This window comes from Cupressus sempervirens, chromosome 6 (assembly GCF_028749045.1).
Source record: "Cupressus sempervirens isolate cs-2001-9-10 chromosome 6, ASM2874904v1, whole genome shotgun sequence".
NCBI classification, from domain to species: Eukaryota; Viridiplantae; Streptophyta; class Pinopsida; order Cupressales; family Cupressaceae; genus Cupressus; species Cupressus sempervirens.
This window is the reverse complement of record NC_143123.1, coordinates 257959649-257968538: the sequence shown is the minus strand read 5'-3', so window position 1 is coordinate 257968538 and position 8890 is coordinate 257959649.

The window sequence follows — 8890 nt, the reverse complement described above, 5'->3', positions numbered from 1 at the left end:
ACTCAACCACCCAAAAGGAGCAATAACTACTCCCACCCACTAGCCATTCTAGAACCTCCTAACTCAACCTACACTGTGGTTAGACACTAAAAGGAGGTGGGGTAAGACAACTCATGGCAACCACTTGCAATTTTCGCACAAAGGCAAAAAGAGACTTTTTGAGTGGCCTCAAAAGTCAACAAAAGGGGCTTAGGGGTTGGAAAAGACCCCTAACCCATACCCATACCCCTTGGGTATAATTATTTCATGTTTTGAAGCCTAAGGAATAGTTTTAGAGCCAACCAAAAGCTAAGAAATAATTAGGACCATCAAACAATACTAAAATGCAGATTAAGCTCAAAATTGGATTAAGGATGACTAAACTCAATTAAGAACCTAAATTAGCAACTGACACTAACTTAAACCAACTAAGGTCCAAAGGGTACACAACTAACCCTAATCAACACGCTGAAGAGCACAAACAATACACGAGTGTCAAGCGACACTGAAAGAACATAGTTACGAACATCAACATTTACTGAACACAAAGAGATACATACATACATCTCATAATACAATACTTCAATTATGAAAAATAAGGTTTCCAAAATTAGCACATGGAGATCAGTTATGTTCCTCTGTCAGTTTCCTTGACTAAAATATCTGCACACTCATTGCACACATCAGTAGTCCCGAAAATCACATGTACATACATACGTATCAGAAATTTACATAAATTGAAACATACACGAATCAAGGTTTCTTGCATCCTACTTATATCCTTAATCATAAAGATTCTAAAATCAATGTGTTAATCCTACATTTTACTTAATTCATCACATACATATACATAAAGCATTAAATGACGGACATCAATATCTGAAAACAACATCACACAACATGAAATAATATAATATGTTCTAAGTATCAGATAATGTCTCGACATCTCGAGTCGTGAATATCAAAATGATAAAATAATAACTAGGGCTACGGAGGGTCGAGGTGAGGCCTCACATTTTAGGAGTGACATTCCTACTTGATAATACTGATGATCCCTTCAGTGATTTGGAATGTTACGCACAGAGGGATGGCTAGGGCCCACGATGGTTTAATGATGCTATTTACAGTTGGGAGGAACCGTGCACTTAGATAATTATGTTTGTGTTAATTGGTTATCCTTTTTGATGGATGTTTATAACTTCTATGATGATGTATCATGTATGACATATGGTTTAATTTACTTCATTGTACTTGCATAATGGATTAGAATAGGATGATGTACTTTATTTACATGGATGTATATTCTTTTATGCCTTTCATACCCTGTGGCATGTACAATGGATGATTGAGAAATATGAAATGTAATTACTAAAAGGACACTTGTATATTGTTTAAGTACATTGGATGTATCATTATTATTTCATGAGGATGTGATTTTAGATGAATAGATAAATTAGATGTGATTCAACGTTAAGGGATCCATAAAGAATGAAACCTGTTATGTAAGTATGTTTACTTTCAATTGGTTATTGTTATTGCTTTCGCTACTATGTTATGAATGGTTTTACTTTCATTTTTTTTTTTTTTAAATGCTACCAAACTTAGTGAAACTTTAGGTTAAGTCTTTGGATCCCTTGGCGGGGCATTATAGCTATAGGGTAAAGAAAATGAACCAAAAAAGGGAAAAAGAAGGTATGTCATTATAGTATTAAGTAGAATGTAATCATGCACTAATTAGTGATCTTTGTAAATATATAATCTAACATGTTTCAAACTATTCATAGACTATAGGACACATCAGTGGCTACAAAAGAGAGACTAGAAAAGGTTGGCCAACATAAACTTGGCTATGGTGGCTTTATGAATCTTCAGTCTTGACTTGTAAGTAGTAGTAATAGAATTTCATATAATTGTTTTTAATACAATATTGCAAACAATTTTGTTTAATCAAATCATACATGCAAAACTAATGATATTAAGGAAAAAAAATAGGGCACAGAATTCAATATAGAGCCCACGGATGAAGTCAAAAAAATTGCCCTTAGAAAAGGCTATAAAGTCGTAACTACACACCTATGCCAAGAATCTAAAATCCATACCCAATAATCTAGTGCACCAAATGAGACATAGGTAAATTGGTCAAATGAAAAGTAAATCAAATTGAATAGTTGAGAAATTTCTTTTTTAGTGTTAGTTTCCAACATAAATTGACTGCATAACAATGTGCATAACATTTTGTTGCAGCCTTCATATCCTATCACAGAACTTACATGTGATGAAGGCCATGATGTGCATCATAGTAATGGAGGTATTAATTTGCTATTGGAAATTAATTAGTCAATTATGAATACAATTTAATATTTTCAATTGCAATTTGACATGTAACATTTTTTTGAATATTTTAGAGCATGTTGAACATCATGGTGAAGGAATGGAGCATATTCCAAGTGTTCAACATGTTGAGGTGGTGGCGGATCAAAATGTTATTATACGTGATGTGAAATTGTTAGGTAAGAAAAATGCATGTTATGTTCTACTAATTAATTAAATACTTGTAACAATTAAAAAAAGAAAAATAGTGTGTCAATTTAAGCCATTTACTTGTTATTGCAATAGAGCCCCCCTTAGTGTTGCAACCTCCTACTCCTCAAAATAGGAGGACACATCATAATTTAACATTACATGTGCCACAAGAGGAGGAGAATGAGGAAGATGTTGATGCTCCTATCAGCCTTTCCCTTAAGAGAGCTAAGAAAAATAAAAATAAATATATTTTTTTTTAAATGCTCTTTGATTGAATGTTATGTGATTGTATTGATTGAATATTATAGTTCATAAATGGATTAATGACCAAATAAAGTATGTAATTAGATGATAATGGGGAGTTTAAATTGAAGTTAGGGGGAGGGGAGTGAGGCCATATTAGCTTCCACCTTCACGTGGTTGGCCTTGTTAAGTAGAGAATATTAAAGCATTCTCTAAACCAAGTGAAGCTCAAACTAACGTGCCTTCATGAATTAATCAATTTCATTCAAAAAATTTACCACTTGCCTCATTTTAGGTCCTCAGTTGGATCTAGGGGTTGGCACTAAAACAACAATTTTACATGCTAGATGTGGTTGTTGGTAGTAATCAAATGACACTAACAGTGAGTAGATCAATATGAATTTTAATTTGTTCAATTTTTTTTATTAGGGTTTCATTTTATTTATAGTTGGTGAAAATACAAGATCTGCATAAATAAAAGTACAAATATAGTATTGTTCAACCACTACATTAAATTTTGATGAGTAGATCAGTATGAATTTTACTCTGTTTGATTGTTTCATTTTATTTATAGTTGGTGCAAATACAAGATCGGCATAAAATAAGTACAAATATAGTAGTTTGGTTCTTTCAATGTAATATTTTTTTATTATTTTATCGAAAGAATATTTCTCAATCCTTTTTATATCCCTTAGGTAAGCATCCATATCTCCCTATTAAAAAACTATTAGAAGAAAATATCCATTCAGAAAAGTAGGGTTGTATTGGAAAATATGTTCCATGATTTCCAATTCTTGGAATGCAGGACTATAAACTGTAATAGCATAAATGAAGTACATCTAGACTCAAATTCAATTTTGAAGTTTCCCCAATAAGGGTTTATAACTAAATCATTCAATGTTCACTCTATTCTTAGATTTACAAAGTTGAATACAACATATGATTGACAAATTTTGGACCAACTATGAATAGAAAAAGCACTAAATTATATAGACTTCTGACCCTCACTCCACATCCTAGAAATCCTTATATAAAGGATTGCAACAAGCTTCAGATGGGAGGACAAATGTCAAAAAAAATTGTTACATGAAAAGCATTCTTTGTACTTAATCAAAAGTCTAGATGTAGTTACAAAATTGATAGGTGGCACTTTCAGCAGGTATCCTTGCAAATTCTGCTAATCTTCATGCTCATGTCGCTTTACTTTCCTTTCTCTTATTTCCTCTACCTCTAATTGTATTCCTGCATTTTCTAGTCACTGTCAATAGATGGTATAGCCATTATTTCAATAATGACTTCCCAGAGGCAATATCAATATCCACATCTGGCCATGTGGAATCCCTAAGTGCATCCAACTCTTCAAGGTATTTATTCCATTTAGTATCAGTTATTGTTTTCAATTTTCCAGTGACCTTGCTTATGTCTTACTCAATTCTAAATAGAAATTCAATTATGTCATAGACAACTATTAAATATATCACATTATTACAATAGGCCACAAACCATGGATGTCTCAAAATATCCTCCAAAGAGGGAGACCACTCCTACCATTCCTTTATAACACCATGAGCATGTAGAATAGTAAGAATAAAATTTGGAATTCCCATAGAAATTTTCTTAATCTTATCTTGAATTAATTGCACTTTTCTAGATAAAAACCCATGCAATTCTTTCACCCTGTTAATCATCTTTCTTGTATTAATAATTATTATCTTGGGTAATTCCTTCTTTTGGGGTAATAGGTGAACCAAGCTATCAAATAATTGTGTATATGGTCTCCATGTTGTTAATAAAGGGGATAGAAGGGCTAATGCTTCTGAGTATTGGAATTTAGCTCCTTGTAGAGAAATGTAGTTGCTATGCACATTTTGTGATACAATTTGTAGGTAACCTATCTTGTGCATCATCAAGCTCTTAATTGTCTTGACCTCTACCTCATTGGCAACATCCCATTCATCTATGTCTATCTATCACCCTCTCCTACATTTTTTACATTAGCTTCTATTTGGGCTTCTTTGTCTCTCACCTCTGTGATGGGCCTTGTAACAGTTCTAAGGCTTCTCATTTCTTCTTCTAAGGCATCCACCCTTTGTTCTAGGATATAATTCCTCTTTAGTTATTCCTCATTTTTCTTCCTAGAATCAATGGATATGTTGTATGTTTGATATAGTTGTTCTTCTAGCATATCCATTTTCCTCTTCCGCATCAATGATGTTGTGTTCTGTAGATTATGGGTTTGATCACTGGATATAGTAGTGACATTCCAAAATATTGCATTGCCTTAGGGGGAATCCTTTATCTCCATAAGGTTTGGCTTATTTCTTTTAGGATTGATGCTCCATACAACCATTTTCTTACTATAAATGTTGAATCCAAACCCCTGCAACTCACTAGCAATATTGGTCTCTTCAAAAGAGATTGACTTGTCCTATCTTCTGATCTAGTCTAGCATGAAAGATGAACTCAGCTCCCATCCTAGAAAGAGAAGCATCCTACTTCTTGTTACAACCTCTTTGACTTCTTCTACTATGAGGACCTCACTACTAGGATCATATTCCTACAACCTTTGTACCATTTCTGTAGTCTTCTCAGGGGAATCTCCTAGTTTCAATTGTAAGTTAAGCTCACTTTGCTTTACCTTATATAAGAATGTCTTGAATTCATTTGACTTGATTAATTCATCATCCTTCATGAAATCTTGAGCTTGAATGGTTCACTCATCTAGCATTGAATCTACAATTCAATTTTATTGGGGATCTTCTCATTTTCCTTTGCTTGCTTCAGCAAGAAATCATGTCTTATGGTGTCAAGAAAATTGCATCCCTTAGGGAAAATTTGAAGTGCCTTTCCTCTGACCTTGTCAAGGTTCTCAATAATTTTATGTTTCTTCCTCCCTTGTGCCCATGAGGAACTTTTTGGCTGATCATCATCAACCTCAATGGTTATGACATCCTTCTATTGAGGGGATTGAGGTTCTGACCTATCTCTGATTTCAACAGGCGCCCGTGCCATTATTTGATCAAAATTGTCAAGGCACCTATTATATCTATCTAGTTATGTTGCCTCATGGTAGAAACCTTAAAATGATGGATCAACTACCTTCATGGCTTCTTCAATTTTCATTATCTTACTCCATCTTTAGGTTCTATCCCTACAAACCTCTATTTCTAAATAGTTAATTATGCAATCCTCTTCCCAATTTGTTTTGTTGCTAGGGAAGGTGTACTTTCTCATCTATTTAAGAGCATGCATCACCAAATGATTTGGATCATAGGTCATAGTAGGGGCTAAGGAAGGCTTGAACTCTCCCATGTGCTAACCTATCTCTTCTATAACATCTTTTCCTATTAGAAAATCACCTACATTTGTATTCCTTGCTACAAGAGAGCCTTTATTAATAGTAGGACCTAAATATTTGTTATTCATCATCAATAATTACCAAAATAATTGTAATTGGCCTAACCTTTTAGGGATATATTGTGGTAATACATGAGGGGAATTTGGACACCCAAAAACCCTTATAATTGAAATATTTTCAAAGAGAAACAAACTATCCCAATCATGACTTAGTACCCTATCCCCATTTGGGAAAGAAGGTGGTCTTATTAGCATCCTTACCCCTCTAGGTACTCTTTTAGTAATATCTACTAACATGTTTATAATAGGAAAAACAAAATCATTGTAAAAAGCAATAACACTGGCATATGGATAAAACCTTTATTGAAAGCGAGTGCACATCTGCATGAAAAAGTTCTCTCCATTCTCTTTAGTGGCTTCAATGCAGTCCAGACTGATATGCCCTTAGTTCTTGTATAGAATGATGTGCATAAGTAATGAGTAATGGAAGAATTTGAAGTTCCCAAGTTCTCCATTCTAAGCCTTAAAAATTTCATCATGCATCCTATTGATGATATACTCCACACAATCATACTTAGCATTATGATTTGGAACCTAGATATCCAAAGCAATGAGATATATATGTATCCTGGGGAATTATTTGTGCCATCAATTCCTATCACCTTGGTTATCCCAAAAATGGTGTACTTGAAATATTTATAGAAAAACTCAAGTGGCATCCGGTCTCCTACCTTCTTTGGCATCTCACCCTTCTCTACCTTTGATTTGGGAATGTGCCTCTTCATGACTCTTCCAATAAAGAAACTCTTAGAAATTTTGAAAGTTTCATTCATCTTCTCCTTTTCAATTTCCTTTTTCATAGGTCCTCCTAGGTCAAAGACCTCAATGAAAGTCTACTTATCCAATCTGCATAGGATACTCATATCCTTCCTATGGAAAGCTTTAGTTGTTGGATTGTAGGATTTGATCAATGCCTTTATCAAATCATCATCCACTATTACTTCTAGAATTATCAATTTTGTAATATTCCTAATCCATGGGTTACAAATTGGTGACTTTGCAAACCTTTTCTGATAGAAATACCAAAAAATCTCATTTCCATTTGTATCAAGTACAATGGCACCTCTACTGAAAGGGTATGCATCTCTGAAAACATGTACATTCAAGGTTTGAAGATGAGAAGACCCAGGAAGGAAATATACCCACTCCTCTACATATAGGGTTGCCAGCTTTGATTTTTCTTATTCAATGGCTTGAGAAGACTCTTCCACATTAATCTGAGCTATTATCTTGCCTTATTCTTATGCCATGACTCTGCAAATCTCTGGAAATTCTAGAAATCTCTTAGTGCTCATGGTTCTATCTCTGGATTGTGCAAAAGACTATAACTTAGAATATCATTAAACCAACCTATTAATAGAGAAAAAATGTAGTAGAGTAAGATTTATGTCTATTTATGTCAACGTGCATGACAAAATCTCAATTTAAGTGCCAAAATCTACTTGTATTGCCAACCTTTCCTAACTTTCTATGCACTTTTGATAGGACACCACTTTTAATTCATAATGAGGCTCCAAAATTAATAGTCATTTTCACATTAAAAACCATCCTCGTGACCTAGTGACTCCCTTTATTTGTTGTTCTACATTCATTTTCTACCTTAGCACTTAAACACTAGTGACTAGATGACCATAGCTTCAAACCCTTTTTGCCACTTCACAATCTATCTAACATTTTTGGCCATTAACTACACAATTGGGTGCCTTAAAGATTTGACCTCTCTTTAACCTTAATCATGGGGTTACTTCATTTCATTAAAATTTACACTTACTATTTGCAACCATGCGAATACTCCTAGCAACCATGAAATTGCGCCTTCACACACCTTTCTCACTTCTAAGTTTTTATTCTTACGACTATGTGATCAAGATACTGTATACAATTTAACCTTAAGAATTTTTTGGGTCATAGCTTGGCTTATCTAATAATACTTTTGCTTCATGACCATGTGAGTATAGGATATTTTATTCTCTTTTAACCCAGTCATCATTTCGTGATTTATCTTTACTACTATTTCTTTAACATTATGAATGCACAACCCTTTACATTCTACTTTCAGTTTGACTACATCGCATGGTCATGGTTTGTTCATGCATTACATTTATTAACCATGCAACCATGTGAACAAGTGCCTTTTAGCTAGTTTCGCCATGTCGTAGCTTGTTTCAATCACTTTCCTCTTATCACTACAATAGTACGATCACATGCATTTTCTTCTAAGCTAACTGCATCGCTGAGTCGTTGACTTAATCACTCTTATCTTTTTTGACAACATGGATAAGAGAACAAACATTTCATGCACTTTTCATTAGTGAATGCCAGGTCACAACTTATCATCTTTACTGCATAACACAAATCAAGGCACTCTCACCTTAAAATTTTTAGACAATTGACAAAGTGAAAATGAGGGCTATCACACCTTAGGAATGGAAATGACTAGTTATTTGATATTATACTTTAGAATTCCTTCACTCACACTCTTTTCTTCAGATCTATCCCCAATAACAGAATTTAGAGACATAATTTAGAGACACAGATATTGCAGAATTTCCTTGTATTAATATTCTCTAAAACTAATACATTACTAATATAAACTTAGGAATAACTCAAGATATGATAGAATTTGTATTCAAGATCCATTTGTATTCTCAAAATTGCACAATGGTATTAATATTCTTTGAAACTAATGCAATACTGATATAAACTCAGGAATAACTCAAGATATGAC